This window comes from Enhydra lutris, unplaced genomic scaffold, assembly GCF_002288905.1.
Source record: "Enhydra lutris kenyoni isolate GAN:26980312 unplaced genomic scaffold, ASM228890v2 scaffoldscaffold46, whole genome shotgun sequence".
NCBI lineage: Eukaryota > Metazoa > Chordata > Mammalia > Carnivora > Mustelidae > Enhydra > Enhydra lutris.
Window position 1 is genome coordinate 7,503,856 of NW_019154130.1, and position 17,062 is coordinate 7,520,917.

General features: G+C 47.7%; 1 protein-coding gene across 1 annotated transcript in view; it reads left to right on the forward strand.

The window, feature by feature from the left end:
* LOC111156476 (cut like homeobox 2) overlaps positions 1-17,062 on the forward strand; it is a 296,896-nt gene that overhangs the window by 148,582 nt on the left and 131,252 nt on the right. The window lies entirely within an intron of this gene.

The following is a 17,062-nucleotide window of genomic DNA, read 5'->3' on the forward strand; positions in this document are numbered from 1 at the left end:
GGCCAGGTCATGCAGGGCTTGAGCACAAGAGAGAGTTGGCATCCTATTCTAATTGCATTGGGAAGCTTTTGGAGGATTCTCAGGGAAGTGCCAGTATCTGGTTTGTGTTTAAAAATCAAAGCTTTTTTTTTTACTAGTCACTCTGGGAACAGGAACAGAGGGAGAAGCTAGAAGACCAGGTTCAAGGTGTTTTTAGGCATCTGAGAAAGAAATGGTGGAGGATGGAGCATAGGCAACAATTGATTTTACTTGAGCTCTACTGTAGAGATCCATCTGACCTGATTCATCAGTGGCTGAATTGCAGGGTAGGAGTGGGCAATCCATTAGTAATGTCTGCCACTGGCCTACGAGGTGGCAGTGGCCACTTGAATGCTACGTATTTTCCATTTCTACCCTATAAATCAGTTTTAGCTGCTCAAGAGAGTTGGAGAGGATGAAAGGGTCACTCAGGGATAGTAATTTGCGGCTTTAGTAACAGCTAACAACTAACACATGTTCCAGGAGGTGCGTTTGAAGGGGAGTATTCATTGGCTGTCCGTGCAGACACTGGGGTGGGGGGACTGCCACGTTGTCTCAGCCCGAGATTGTCCAGGGATTGGTAAGCAAATGGGACCTTCAGAAGACAGATCCATCTGACCTGTGCAAAGGACCAACATGATTCCACAGAGACACAATCAGGGAGTTTCAAAGAAAAGAGGCTAAGCAGACAGATATCAGTGGAACAGGTTAATAGGAAAACAGTTTTTAATTATCTCGGGTGAAAACAGGATCAGAGGCTTTTCCTTCTTCTCTCCACCCTACAAATAGGAAGGACTCAGCAGTCTTGGTTCGGGGGCAGGGAGATTAATAGCAAATTACCAACTGGAAGTTCCCCCCCTTTTTTTCCTTCTTCTTCTTCTTTTTCTTCTCCTCCTCCCCCTCCCTCCCTTCCCTTTCCGCCTACTCACCCTTCTCCCCCACCTCCTCCTTCTTCTTCTATAAACCTCTGTCTTCTCTAAGAAGATGAGACACTTGGAGAAAGTCAGTCGTCGTGTGATTGGTCAGGGTAAAAAGTTAGCTTGGGATTGGGCAGTGAACTGGACTTTGGGAGGCAAAAGCCATTTTAAAAGCTTGGGACACCCACATGAGAATGTGGCAAGACTGAGTTCTGGGGGACCCGTGAATCTCATTGCAAAATATTTTTAAATCTTTCAGGAAAGGGAAATTCTTGAGATAACGATATTGAACAGGGCTCTACGTGTAATGTGTAACTTTCTATTTAAAAGAAATGGTATAAGGACAGACTTTATGGTTATACACCAGTCTCTTCAGCATCCATTCCTGCAAGGAGCTGAGGAAAAACTGTCAAACTGCAATCCCTGTCCTTGTGGTCTCTGTCCCACAGCTGGCCCTGTGGCTTCGGGAACATCCAGCCCTAGACAAACTTAATTTCCTTCACGGGCGCACAGGCCAGGAAGATAGAGGGCACAGGAAATGGGACCCACATGAGGCCTCCACCCCAGCCCCTTTCCCTCAGGCCTGGGGAGAGCCCTGCAGACCCCCAGCTCTCAAAACCAGCTGGTGTTTGGACCCCTCACTCCTGCCCAAAAAGATGTCGACAGCACCCACCTGGGAACCCAGCCTGGCCTTTCCAGCTGGGATGCTGGGCCAGCTTGGAGAACCACTGGAGAGTATCCTATTTTAAAAGATTAATTTTCAAAGATATGTTTTTCTATAAGCAATATACATGTAATCTTTTAAACTGAGAAATTAAAGATAAGCATAAAATGAATGGTAAGTCTCCTGAACTTCTAACCCCCTTTTGGTTACTCCACATTTATTTGTTTATTTCCAAGACACTTTAACCCATAGACAAGCATGCAAGAGCAGCCCCCTTACTAAAATAGAAAACAGATGGGGGGAGGGGGGTTGGGAGGGGGGGTGGGGTTATGGACATTGGGGAGGGGATGTGCTATGGTGAGTGCTGTGAAGTATGTAAACCTGGCGATTCACAGACCGGTACCTATGGGGTAAAAAAATAATATATGTTTATAAAAAAATAAAATAAAATAAAATAAAAAATAACAATAAAAAAAATAGAAAAGAGATGAAATAAAATCCCTACTGTGTGCTGAGTACTGAGAATACAGCAACGAACAAAAGAAAAATGGTCTGTCCTGGCATGAACAGTTTAGAAGAGGGCTGGGGGACCAATAAGAAGCATGTAAACAGACAAGATAAAAGAATCCCAAATTGCAATCCTGCAAAAAGCAAATCAAGAATGTGCCGTGATAGAGCAGCAGGGCAAGGGGGTTCCTAACTGGATTATGAAATATAAGGCGTCTGCCATGGGAAGAAGCATGGGGGCCTGGGTAGTGTGGGATGTGTCTGGGTGCATGTGTTTTTATCTCTGTGTCTGGGCATGTGCTTCTTGACCTCTGTGAATATCTGCGTGTCTGGGTTTGTGTGTATGTGTGCGCATGTGCACGTGTGTGTGGCTTGTATCAGGGAGGGCTGCCGCAGGACAGAGGGCTTATGTGACCAGAGCCGTTGGGGGTTGGAGGTGCAGGGGGAGAGCTAGGCTACACCCAGCTGTGCAGGCCTCCTTAGCCACACAGGAGGTCTGGGTTTTTGACTTAGTGCCCACAGAGCTGATGGAAGGGTACAAAGAGAAGTCATGCCATCTGACAGTGTTATTGGGGATACCTCTGAAACAGCATTATGGGGGCAAGCAGGTGGCCAGGAGGAGGCTGGGTGGGGGTGAAGAACGGTTGGGGCTTCACGAAAAGTGGAGCTAACGGGGCTCATGGGTGGGCGATTTAATGTGGCAGAATGGAGTGAATGGAAATGCTTCCCAGGCTCCTGGCCTGAACATCTGGACTGGATGTGCCACCTTTTCTTGAGATGGGAAAGACACTGGAAGAAAGAGTGGGGAGGTCTGCAGGGGGTATGCCATTGGGATGGAGGTAAGAAACCTGGGCGGGGCCCTTAGAGGACCTGGCTATGTCCAGGGATGGGGTAGACCACCTGTCCCTGGCTCTGGGGTGCTGTGCAGAGCATCCCGTCAGTTATCTCTGCACAGCCCTGGGGACACTGATGCAGGAAACCCATTAGAAGGATGTCTGCTCTGGGGACCTAGCCCCAAACCTCAGTATCTGGGCGCTGTGTGAAGCTGGGTTATTTGCAGGACTGGCTCCCTCAGGGGCTGGGACAGTCTTTCTAGGGCCAGTTCGTGTTATCTTTAGCTCAGAAAGTAAAGATACACTGCATTGCTAAGATGATCATCTCTTGGGTGCCTTGGTTGAAGGTAATCTTTAAAAGCTAAAGCTGATCCTTTTCGTAAGTGTGATGACTAGGTGTTCACACTGTTGTGTGACATGTGCCCCCCTCAGACGTCATTACAACCTCAGCAATTACCCATCTGATAGTTTAAAAAAAAAAAAAAAAAAGCTAAAGCTGCTGAGCATTTTACTGTGTCAGTCCTAACCACCCATAAACTGAGTTAATCCTCACAACAACCCCAAGAGGCAAGTTCTGCACTGACTCCCATTATACAGATCAGGAAGCTGAGGTTCAGCAAAGCAGTGGTTGCACAGCAGTGTGGTATAGACAGGATTTGAAACTAAGCCAGTCTGGCTGCAAAGCCTGTTCTCTTCACTTTCATATGCTGTGCCAAACGCTTGCTATAAAATGTCTCTTAAAGTCACATGTACCCTTCAAGGGGGCAGGGATGACCATCACACCCATTTTACAGAGGGGTAACTGAGGCTCAGAGAGAGGAAACACCTAGTTCATGGTCACAGAGCTGTTAAGTGGCAGCATCAGAATTTGAATCCCAGACTAAGAAGCTGTGAACTTTCTTTTGAACATGGGACATGCTTCTGAACACCAGCTCCTGCCTTCCTCTACTGGCAGTAAGGGTCCCTATCCCCCCAGCCCAAAATGTCCCAATGACCCACTGAGGGCAAGAGACAAGACTCGATCTTTGGGGCTGCCCTGGCAACTTCCTAAGCAGGGCTTTACAAATTAATGAGAAAAAGCAAAAGTTTGTGGGCTCTTCAGAATTCTGTGGTGGGACCTGCAGAGATCCCATATCAAAAAAGGTGGGTTTATCTCTGGAGTTCCTGCCTGGGGCCCTCAGTGGGCAAGGGCTGGCGTTCATGTTGGACTCAAGTAGCACTAAAGCCGCAACTGCTGGGACATGAAGTCTCAGCCAGCTCATGGGGTTTTGGGCCCCTCTGCCCACTGGAAGACCCCAGTGGTTCATTGGGACAGTTGTGTCCATCGGAGCATTGATGGGGCAGCACCAAACGGCTCACGAGCAGTGAGAGCTCTGTGTGGGATTCACCGTTTGCTTTAGCATTTAGACTTTAGAAAATACATGTTCATGTATGTGTGTGTTTCTTGAACCAGTAGTTGGTAAATCACACCCTGATTTAGAAAAACCTATCTACTGAAGCTTCCGGAAGACCCTTATTTGATTAGCAGAGCTGTTAAGACTGTGGGATTTGGGGTCATGCTGCTGAATTCAAAACCCAGCTCTTCTGCTTGCTGGCTGCCTAACCTTGAGCTTGACTGCTCTTACCCTCTTCAGGTTTTTAGTTTCTCCACCTCAGTGCATCGTTTTAAGAGACAAACAAGTAAGTGCCTAGAAGTGTATCTGGTATATGCTGTGTACTCAGTTTGTGTTAGCTAAGTGTTATTGTTGTCGCTATTGCCGTCTAAAACAGGTTTTTCTGGAAATGGGCAGAGAGTAAACATTTATGCTTTATGGGCCACATGGTTTCTGTTCCAACTACTCCTCTCTGCCATTGTAACAGGAAAGCAGCCGTGGACAGTATGTACATGCTTGGGTGTGGATGTGTTCCAACAAAACTTTCCCGTGACTTATAGATGAACATGACAGGGAGCAAAGTCCTCTTTCCTCTGGGAGAATGTGACTCTGGGGCTGCCAGCAGCTCTGTTCCCCAAATTACTGGGGAAGCCAGCCATGGTAAGGGAAACAGAGGACAGAGGGAAGCAGAGCCAAGAGAGAGAAATCAAACTCTGCCAGTCTTGTTTGAGCTGTTGGATCTAGTCATGCCTGAAGCTGCTCCTGCATTGTTCAGATATGTAAGCAACAGTTTCCCCTTTGTGTTTAAGCTACTTTGAGTTGGGATTCTACTGTTTACAACCGAGAGTCCTGAATTATATAAGCCTTCTCCCTGCTCATGCCTCTCTGCCCCAGTCAGGTAATAACTACTTAACTTGCCTGCCCGTAGTATCAAGTTCATGATACTACCCAAGAATATCCTTTAGTCCCAAATATATAACTTTCTTTTCTGGGGTTGGGGAGCGGTGAGGTGTTAAATCGTTTCATTTTCAGATAGGTGACTTCATTTCCATGAATCTTGGTCCTCCCCTGTAAAATGAAGTTAATCACTAGACCTACTGCCTAGGGTGGGTTAAAAGGGTTAATATTTATAAAGTGCTTGGAACAGTCCCTTGCACATGCTAAGTACTACCTACATGTCAGCTGTTCTTACTACCTGGAAACTGAGCCCATAGCGTTTAGGCATTTTCCTGACAAGTGAAGGAGACTATCAGCAGGGGTTGGGTCTTTCCATATTCCCAGCACCTGCGCATGCCTAGTATTGGGTAGGAGCTCGGTATTTGTTGAAGAGGAGTTAGTACAAGACGGGGCTTGTCACAGAGAGTGACCATGAAAGACCCACGTGGATTGGGGCAAACTCTGAGGTGTTTGCGATTAGGAGTCAAGCTATAATTGCTTCAGGGGTTTATAAGACCTTGAGTCACAGAGGAATGTTGGGAGCCCACAAGCAATTGAGCAGTTTGAGTGTTTGGGATTTAGACCTTAGCTACCTGAAGGGTGGTCCAGCATGGACTGGTGACATTCGCATACCTGAAGGCCTATTTAGAAATGCAAGGACTCAGCCCCACACTGGACCTCTGGATTCAGAATCTCCGCTTGGGTGATTCTTGTACCCATGAAAATCTGAGAAGTGGAGAAGACAGGCAGATGCTGCAGACATGACCCCTGTGTCTTGAGGGACTGTTGGTGGAGGTGAGGGTGTGGGAGATGTGGGCCTGTCATCTCTGTCATTAGGAAGCATGCTGGCCTCCACCCTTTGGCACAGTGGGTGGTCACACATGCCCAGACGCACCACTTTTCCAGTAAGTGGAATCTGACATTGCCACACAATGGTTGAAAAGACTGCCACCATGAGAAGGGTGCCCAGCTTCACTTAGTAAAACTAAAATGAAAATAAATCGATATTTTGTGTTTCCTTGTCCCTCCCTCCCTCAGTCCCTTCTTCACAGGCTTGCTAACTCTGTGCAAACATTAATAGCAAATCAGTGGTGTGTAGCTTGCAATATCATATATGATATGATTTCTTTTTCCCGATCCTCTTTTATCAACTGAAATTCTGATGAAATGTAGATGACTTTTTTTTTAAAAAAGATTTTATTTATTTATTTGACAGAGAGAGAGAGAGCGCGCGAGAGCGCGCACAAGTAGGCAGAGAGGCAGGCAGAGAGAGAGAGAGAATCAGGCTCTCCACTGAGCAGGGAGCCCAACGTGGGGCTCTTTATAGAAAGTCAACATGTAGATGACTTTTAAAAAATCTTATAAAGATGTCTGGCTGTCCGGCACAGGGGAAGGTCATGGCTGTGGAGGGGTTTGTGGCATGGCTGGTGGGGACAGCAGGAGGGTCTGCAGAACCAAACCAGAGAGACCTCACCAGGAAAGTGGCCTCCAGATTGAATAGAGGTGGGCATGAGTTTGGGAGGGAGGGCATTCACTATCATCTGTCTTTACCAAGTAATCAGTATTGTTGTGCTAACGAGGCTGGGGGCTAGGCCAAATGCGGAGAGCAGGAGCTTAAAAATCCACACAGACCTGTGTTTAAATCCCCGTGCTGCCACAGTTTGCTCACCATATAATTTCAGGCAAGGAGGTTTGTGTCCCTGAGCTTTGCTCGCCTTGTCTAGAAAATGGGCCTAAAATAGCACTGACCTCATAGGGACCTGGGGTCGGTTAATGCAGTGGTAACCCAAGCTGGCTGACAAGAACTTGCTGTTAGCCTCCCTTCCCACTCCCAGGTGTAGTGACAACAGTGGGAGCTAGAAGTTAATCACAGTGGGGAAAGTTTACACCACAGAAATGGTACACATCAGAGCTCCCCCTTTCCTTCCAGTGAGCTGGTTGTTAAGCATTTACTGGCATACCACTGGTTAAATGACAAGATGTATTTAATTGCCATGCCCAAAGCTTGGTAGTAGTGGTTACTGAGTACTACATTACTATTGTATTAATTAAAGGACCATAATGTTCCTAGTAATATAAAAAGTGGTTTTCATGATTACACATTCCATGTGTTGGCTCTGACATTTATTTTAACTGCTTAGAGGCTTTTTCTGAAAATCATCTAGCCCTTAGCCCCATTCTGGATAGCTGATATTGTTAGTTGGCTGAGTTCCAGATAGATGAAGTATCTTATAGATACCCCAAATGAACATTTATTGAGCATGGACTAAATGCCCAGAGTTAGGAAAGTGCTCTTCATATATGATCTCATTTAATTCCCCTAACAACTCTATGAGACAGAAACTGTTATGAACCTGTTATGAAACTCTTATGGGACTCAGAGAAGTTAGGTCACTTGCCCCAGATTGCACAGCAGCTCATTTGGAGGGGCTGGTCTTGGAATCTGTGCATTTTGACTCCAGAGGCTGTGATTTCAGCAGATGGATCCTGAAGGTTAAACGAGGAGAGGGCAGGTGCTTAGGTCCTTGGGATGTAGACCTTCCTCCTTGTTGGGAGGCTTTAGGGATGGGGGCAGGCAGTGGGCAGGGTCTAGAAGTCCAGACCTGGTCATTTGCTCGGCTGACGGCAAATAGTCTGATTTTACTAGATGTGTGCAGGCGGGGCTCCGATTGGCAAGGGGATGTCCCTGTTGGAAGGGAATCTTGGCCACTTGCCTCTCAGCAGCAGGCTCTTGGCCACCACGTGGAGCGCCGCTTGGAGGCAGTGAGAATTATTCGGCAACTTCGCCTGGGATCGTTTAAAGTGGGCTGGGGGCTCTGCCGGTCTCTCAGACAAGCTGGCGGAGAGAGAGCAAGAAAGCAAGCGCCGCCACAGAGAAGCCCACACTCAGCTTCTTTGCTGTTCTCCCTGCCTCTGTCTATCTCCATCTCTTGACATCCCTTAGCCTCTCTCTCTGCCAGGACTTAAGGAGCCAGTAAGATGACAGGTGGTTTGGCAGCAAGAGAAGCAATGTCTCCTGTCCCCACACGCCTGCCTTCCCTCAACTCTACTCAAACTTGGGGCCTTTTGCTTCCATAGCTCCCAGTTTCCCTGAAGATGAAGTTCAGACGACTTGATTTGGCTTGAGAACTTAGGCTGTGACCCCTGTCTCCTGGTTCAGCATCCTGTCTCCGCAGGACAGACTCAACTTTCTGTTTTTCCACAGTGACTAGTCCAGAGCTCACTCAGAACATGGGGTTGAACTTGACTTACTTTAGGATTTGCAGTCATCACCATTTCTGTGTCTTTAAGGCTGATTGATCACATGCCAAATGCTGTGCAAGCTTCTAACCATTTTCTATTCCTATCTCATTGACTCCTGACAACTAGATAGGTAGGACTTGTTTTTTCCCCGTTTTACAAAGGGGAAAACTGGGGCACCGAGATGTTAAGTTACATGTCTGAGATCACCCGGCTAGGACATGGCAGTGATAGATAAGAATCCAAGCCAGTCCATGGGGCACCTGGGTGGCTCAGTGGGTTAAGCGTCTACCTTCAGCTCAGGTCATGGTCTCAGGGTCCTAGGATCAAGCCCCGAATCGGGCTCCCTGCTCAGCGGGGAGCCTGCTTCCCCCACCCTGTCTACTTGTGATCTCTCTCTCTCTGTCAAATAAATAAATAAAATCTTAAAAAAAAAAAAAACAAAACAGTCCAGTCTAGAGCTTGAGCAAGCTTGAGGGGGGCTTTCCTTAAACCACGTTGTGAGAGCCTATCACTAGCTCAGTGTCGTCACCTCCGCCCCCAGCAGCCTTGTCAGCACAACAGTCTGGTTTGCTGGCTCCTCACTTCACCCTAGCTCTGCTGTGTCCACACATCCTTGATGAATTAACCTTGGCAATGCTGGCCTTGCCTTGTCACACCAATAAAGTTAGTGCTGCAGAGAACGAGGCTGTACAAAGTATAACGGACCCCTCTCTCCATCTGTCTCTTTCTCCCTGCAGATTCCAAGGTTGCTTGGATGTTGAGGAGAAGAGCCAGAATGTTCCTTATGGGAGTAGGGGGTGTTTGGAAACAGGAGAGACCCTTAAATTGGTTCCTTCCAAGGGAGACCTCCTACTATACCTAGATCTCATCCCATCTGTCCAGGGTGGCCTGTGTGGCTCTGCTCACCAGGGACTGATTGTCTCAGCATGTCCCCGCATAGCTCAACAACAGGACGACATTCCTGGACCAAGGCAGAGGGGAGTCGGATTGTGTTAGCAATTCTCCATCAGACTGTGTCATGTTCAGATTGTATTGTATTAGTAGTTGTTTCCACTAATGTGATGAGAAAGTTGCTAATCTCAGAAGACTCCTGCATTGTATTAGGGAAAACAAATATTAATGTGATTCGATGGGAAGTGGCTAATAAGAAACTAAGTTGCTAATATGACACGATGGATCGGTGGGAGGAATTTGGGTCGGGTGCTTGAACTTTTCTGGAATGTTTGGTGGTGGGCAGGGACCGGGGAAGGCAAAATGTCAGGAACTCTGTGTTACAGTCACTCAGAGTTAAGGTTCCACATCTGAGCCTCTTCCTCCCCCTTCCGACACCCAGTCCCTCACCCCTTTACTATGTTGAATAGTGTCCCCCCCAGTCCGAGAATATGACCTTATTTGGAAAGACTGTGCAGATATAATTAAGATGAGATCATACCGCATTAGAGGGGGCCCTGAATCTGATGACCCATGTATGAGGAGAGGACACACAGGGAGAAGACCCTGTGACAATGGGGGCAGAGAAGGGAGGGATATAGCCACAGGCCAAGCAAAGCCAAGGACAGCAAGCAGCCACCAGACACCAGAAGGAACAAGGAGGCCTCCTCTCCTAGAGGTCTTCCCTCTCCTAGAGGGAACACAGCCCTGCCAACACCTTGACTTCAGACTTCCAGCCTCCAAAACTGTGAGAGGATATATTTCTGTTGCTTTAAGTCCCCCATTTGATGGCACTTCATTACGATAGCCTGAGGACACTGACTATCCCCTGTACCCATCACACCTCCAAAAAGGAGACCAAGATTTGGCAACATCCCTCTTACTCAGAGACGGCAAAGCAGCTTTGAGGGGTTCCTCCAGCTCCAGGGCTGGCCTGGCTGCTTGACCAGACCCAAGGACGAGGGCTTGCTCTCTTCCCCTGCTTTGTTCTTTTCTTTAAAGGGAAAAAGATTCCTCAGTCACAGGGCGACTGGCATATGGGCTCCGCAGCCTGCTTCGCTGCACGTTAATATGTGATTAAAGGGGTCTTAAAACACCCATTAGTCCCCCTCTGGTATCTAATAGCGCTTTTGGATTTAGAACAGAATATTATTTACTCATTAGCTGATAATAGATCCTGAGTACACGCCGTATGTATTGGGACAATTATTAGGATGTGGGACTGCACAGAAACGTCATTCTGCTGCTGTGGCCAGTGGCAGGGCCACATCATCCGGGGGGCAAGGGCCAGGGTGGCCACAAGATGACCCATGGGCCCTCCAAAGAGGACAGAGGGCCTGCTAAAGACTGTCTGTGGTGGCTTGCTGTGGATGGACGTGAACTCCAGGTACAGATGGGGGGCACTTGAATGCCTCAATGGAAGGGATATTTTGAGGGGGCGTAACCAATAGTAACAGCCTCCACAGTGGTGACGGACTGAACCTGAGCTTCCAGCCCAAACCTCCCAAGATGAGATTATTAATTAGTCACATGACAGCCACCACCAGGATCACAGGGATGGGGTGAATTGCCCAGGACGCACATTTGGTAAGTGGCTTCAGCTGTGGCAGACCCACCTCTTCTGGTCGCTGGACCTGGGTTCTTTTCAACATTCCTCTGTACTCACTTCTCGGTCATTCCAATCATCCCTTTCCCAATGGAAAGAGGCACTTTAACACTTTTTCCTTTTACGTTTCATTTGTTGGAAAGCTGCAAATCGCACATTGTCCCTCTGGTGTCTGGGTCCTTGACCTATGGCTAGATGTGCTGGAAAGGCTCGGGGGTGGGAGGGGAGGACAAGAATGGAAGGGAGTGGGATCAGGAGTGATGAGATCAGGCTTGTGTTTGGGATCAGTGACGCCAGGGGACGTCTGGGAATCACAGTGGAGAAGGGGAAGATGCAGGGAGAGGCCAGCAAGAGGTTTCACAGTATCCCTGGTGAAGCCTCATGGGTCTGAACCGGCAGGTGGCGTTGGCATCAGGAGGAGGGACCGGATGCTGGTGATACCCCATCCATTATGGACATCACAGGTCTCAGTGGCTGGTTTGACTTGGGGGTGAAGGAGATAACAAAGTCCCCAGTTTGATGGACAGAATACAGGGTGCAGGGAAGGAACGTCTGTAGTTTGAGAGCCTGATTTTCAGGTCACTGGTTTGCAGTGATTCAGTGAACAAGGCATGAGCCCCTTAGGATGAAAGGCACCACATAAGCTTGCAATACAATCACCCAAAAAAGGACGAGAAATCACTGAAAAACTTGCCCTTAGCTCAGACTCACCTAGGCTTTTCTGAGATGCACCAGATGGAAAGACGAGAGGGGAGGAGGGCTGTCTCCAGCCAGTGCAGGCAGTTTGAGCCTTTTGCCTCCCGGTTTCCTTGGGGTGCAGGGAAGCCTCTGCCCCATGTCCCTGTTGTACACAGGTGGCTGGGGGCGGGGGCAGTGGGTCCTGTTTATTTTAAGCACATAGAAGAACAGCGCAGGGTGCCCTCTCTGGTGAGTCGTTCCAGCATGTGGCCGCAGTGACACTGAGAAGAAGTCCGAGATGGTGCCCAGAAATGCAGGCCACAATTAGAGGCCACACATCACCTCTGTGGGTTGCCCAAGTAGAGAATAGGGCTCCCTGGTGAAGGATTAGCAAGGAAGGAGCCCGAGAGAGAGTGTAGCTTGGCAAATTTGTCCTCTTGTCCATCTTCTTCTCTAGATACGTGGGTCTAGACCGCAGCTAGATAAATAACCAAATAAGTAAACCACTTCCCAGTGGGTGTGTGGCATCTGCGTGAGTGTATGTGTGTTTGTGTCTGTGTGTGTGTTTTAATAAAGCTCACCGTGAGCCAGATATCAATTTCTGTCAGAGAGACGCAGAGCATCTGAACCAGAACTAAATAAAAATAAACATTAAACAATTATTGGAATTTAGGTTTATTTAAAAAATCAGCAGGGTTGAGGGAACAAGCCACCCATTAGCGAGGCAGAACTATCGGGCCTTTTAACAACCCGCTGGTTCTTGGCTGCCAGGGAGATTTGGGCTGTACAAGCTGTGGAAACTCCGGATCCTATTGATTAAAGATGATGCGGTAACAGGCCAATTATATCATCGTGGCGGCTTGCGGCGCAGGCCAACGCCAGCTACCCATTTGTCTTTACGGAAACGGCTTTGTTTTAGGGGCTCAGGGAGGGTGTTTTGGTGTCCCCATCCTGGTCAAGGCCTTCTTCCTCCTCGGATGCCTGCAGTTGGTGGAGCCTGAAGCCAGAGCTGTCCCCAATTCTTGCATTTTTCACCTCCCTGTCCCCTCCACAGACATCCGTAGTTCATAAGGAACCTGTGTCTTGTCAACCAAATCAATGCAAATAACCGGTGAGCGTTTCTCGACTTTTCAGTAATAATTGATCTTCCCAGAACTGATAGCATTTGGAAAACATAAGTAAGGAGAGCAGCAGCGAGCCAGATGTCCACGTTAAGAGAATATAATTGCTCTGAGTTATAGGAAAGGAAGTGATTTCCCTTCTAGCTTAAGCTCCAAGAGAGCAGAACAAACTGGCATGGAGCATCAAGAAGCTTCCAGTAAACTCAGGGCTTAGGACAGTCTCTGTCTCAGCCTGCAGGTTCGGACAGCTGTGAGATTGGATCTTCCGAGCTGACAGGTAGATTTCCTGCTTGCAATTTTGTCGGTCTCCAGGTTTTTATTTGGAAGCTTCCTGTACAACCAGTCACTGTTGGGGAAGGAGGGAGAGGTCTGTGGTTCCCTGAGGAGGTGCGTGGAGGAGGGTTTCCAGCTTAGCCACTGTGCTGTTCGTCCACAGGATGGGAATCTCCCCTCTGCTGGTTTGCCTTTTTTTCCTCCTTTCTAATTTAACGGTCACTTCCAGGCACTACTATAATTGGCTCCTGATTTGACTGGGGTGATATATAGAAAATCAGATGGGAATGGGGGTGTTCGATGGGTTAGTGGATGGACAATAGGATTCCTAGGCTTGTTTTCTTTATGAACATCTGTCATTCTTCCAGGGCTCCCTTCATTTGTTCCTTTGCGCATTCATTTATCTGCTCATCCAACACACAGTTACTGGGCACCTTCTCTGTGCCAGGCACAGTTAGGTGCTGGGGCGCATTGGTACCTGCCCTCATAGGAGGTCCTAGTCTAGCTATGAAGAGACGTGGATGTAAAACAATTGACTATTACATCACAATCCCAATAGTGCTTCATAGAAATGAGGAGCAGGGAGTAAGGGCCCATGACCATCAGAACCTGACCTTATCTTGGGGTGCAGTTCTTACAATAGTAATGACTACGCTGAAACGACACGGGGTAGGACTGAGCTAGGCCAGCGGTGCTCAGACTTGAGTGGGCATCAGAATCACTGGCAGGACTGGTTAAAAAGATTGCTGGGCATCAACCCCAGGGTTTCTGATTTGCAGGTCTGGAGCTGGTCTAAGAATTTACATTTCTAATACGTTCCCAGGTAACACTGTCGTTGCTGGTCTAGGGACCACACTTTGGGAACCACCAAGCTGGGCAAAAGACTAGAAAGAGAGGGCGGCCGGGTAGTGGGAATTGTGAATACAATTCCTTACAAGGCCCTGTGGCTGGCTTGGCAGTTTCCAGTCACAGAATAAGGCACAGAACGGTAGCAGCAAAGTGAAAGGGACTGTGGGGGAGGTGCGGCACAAGGGGGGCACAGTGTCCTGGGCCCCTAGAGGCCCTACAGGCTGACTGGAAAGTTTGGATTTTATGTGAAATTAGATGGGAAACCTGGAGAGATTTTAAGCAGGAAAAGGGTCAGTATCTAGTTTGTATCTTGAAAAACTCTCTCTGGCTGCCAAGGCAGGAATGGGATGGTAGAAGAGTGGCTGGCATTAAGCCAGGGATCCTTACAAGGAAGCTCTGTAGGCATCCAGCCAGGAATCGAAGGTGGCTAGACCCTCTGCTGTCAGCGAGCATGGAAAGCATGGACATGTCTTAGAGTGTTTGAGTCCAGGCACCCCCTTTCTGGAAAGTCTTCCTGATCAGTTTGGACCCATCCATCAATCCCTGAAATCTGATTTCTTACCTGAAGGAGTCCTATGTTGACACTGACATTATCACTTCCTTGAGGGCAGGACTGTGTGTGTCACATCTGCCTCCTGTGGCCCACCTGCAGCCCATTGGTTGGATATACAACAAATACCTTATAATATTTAGCAGGTTGTGGGGGCACCTGGGTGGCTCAGTCAGTTAAACATCCCACTCTTAATTTTGGCTCAGGTCACGATCTCAGGGTCGCGAGATCAAGCCCCATGTCAGACTCCGCACTTAGTGCTTGAGATTCTTCATCTCCCCTCCCTCTACTCCCCCAACCCACACTCACACACACTCTCTCTCAAATAAATAAAGAAATCTTAAAATAATTAGCACGTTGTGAATGATTGACAGTTTACTAGCTAGGGTCATATCTGTTACCTCATTTGATTTTCCAGGTACCCTGAGCAAAAGATAGAATTGAACCCATTTTGCAGATGGGGCAAGTTAAGGTTCAGAAAGGGCAGGAGATGTTCCCAGGCTCACCCACCTGAAAGAAAGGCAAGATTCTCATCCAGGCCCAGAATGCCCTCTGGCCTGAACCTTAGATGGTGACCGGGATTTCCCTTAGTAGGGTCAAGGGTCTCACCCAGGATGACAGGGCCAGTCCACCAGAAATATTAAATAGATACAGAAGGAATTGTCATTTTTCTGAAATACAAAATGGTTCAATATCAGCAGTTTCCTATGGTTCAACCTAAAACAAAGCATGCAGGGGAAATGTTGTATTTCTAGAAAATTCTGCCACAGCATGAGGAATAGGAGTTGCAGCGTAGTCTAAATTGTCTCTGAAAGCAGCTTCCCACACACACAGAAGCTGGTGAGGGGCCGTACAGGGATGCAGCATCTTAGAATCAGTCTATAATGCAATCAATTTTGTATATCCCTGGTGAAACAGCAACATTTATTTAACGTCTTTTATAGAGCAGCTGAGTTTTATCACAAATCACATTCCATTTCTATTCAGCTGGGACTCCTTGAAGGCTAAAATGCACTTACTTTTCTCCGAGGAAATTTACCAATTCCTCAATAAAGACCCATTTGCCTCTGTATGTAAAATTGACACATTTATTGAATATTAAACATTTAAGCGTTTTTTTTCCCCCTTGGTTCCCCCACCCCCTCACCCACACCTTTTTCCACTTTTCCACAAAGCTTCCCAGTCATTAAGGAGACTTCCTCAAAGTGGCAGGAAATGTGTATTTTCGTACAGAAGCAGCCAACGTTTAAATTTGGGTCATTCTTATCAGTGGGAAATGATCAAGTTATGTCATAAATGTATAGGGCAAGATCCAGTGCCTCCAAGCGGCCTCTTTAAGCCCGGTGCTTTTCCTCTCTCTTTGTGGCCGACTTGGCAGTTTCGGTCACGTGGCAATACGGTGTTGAGTTCGTGACAAAAGTTTTTTTGTCCACACTTGTAACGTTTGCAGAAGGCAGGGGCAGCCTCCCTGACAATAAATTGTGCTAATTAGCATGAGGGCGTATTAATAAAGCAAGTTTTCTTTCATCCATGTTCCTGAATGGTCGGGGACATCAATTAAAGTGTGCGCTTGGGACAATGTCTTTTCATTGCCGGTTGCAGTGTTTTGTTTAAAAAAATAAGCAGGGGGCTGGGCCATTTAGGGAACTTGTTTTTGTGTCCTTAACATGGGAGAGGGCTGAACTGTTGAACTTAGGTCTCAAATGTCGGGTCCAGATTTTCTGACTGATGCTAAATCAAGGCAGTGACAGGTCGGGTGGGTGCGTGGCCCTGGGGTAGGAGCTTTGCTTTCAGAGTGCAAGGACAATTGTTGCATTTGAGGATTATCTTCCTAATGAGGTTTGAAACCAGACAGACACAGGTTTTGAACCCTAACTCCCGCTTTTCCTGAGCTCAGAAAGCTCCGACAGGTGATTTACCTCTTTGGGCCTCAGTCAGGGTTAAATGAGATCATCCATGGAAGGTTCCAGAAGGAACTTCAAACCTCATTGCTATTCTTCTGGGAGCTTTATCTGGCATCAGGTTTGGATGGAAAAAGAAAGGTCATTTCATCCAGGTCCCTGTTCCAGGCTTGCTTTCCCTTCTACTGGGCCCAGGAGTTGACCACTTTATGCTGGGAAACCTTTGAGGACCAGAAACTCATTTAATCATTATCAAGGCTGTCTTCCTTATGGTGAACTGAAACCTGTTTATGTGTAACTTCCTCTGCCCACACAGATCTGAGCTCCTCTCCTTTTTATCAAATATGTAAGGATGCCCCCTGTCTCAGTCTTCTGTATTGCGGGGCAGATGTCCCCCAGCTCTTTGTAGATCTAGGTTTCTCAACCCCACACACTACTGACATTTTGGACCATATAATTCTTTTTTTTTTTTTTTTAAAGATTTTATTTATTTGACAGACAGAGATCACAAGTAGGCAGAGAGGCAGGCAGAGAGAGAGGAAGGGAAGCAGGCTCCCTGCTGAGCAGAGAGCCCGACGCGGGGCTCGATCCCAGGACCCCGAGATCATGACCTGAGCCGAAGGCAGAGGCTTTAACCCACTGAGCCACCCAGGCACCCCTGGC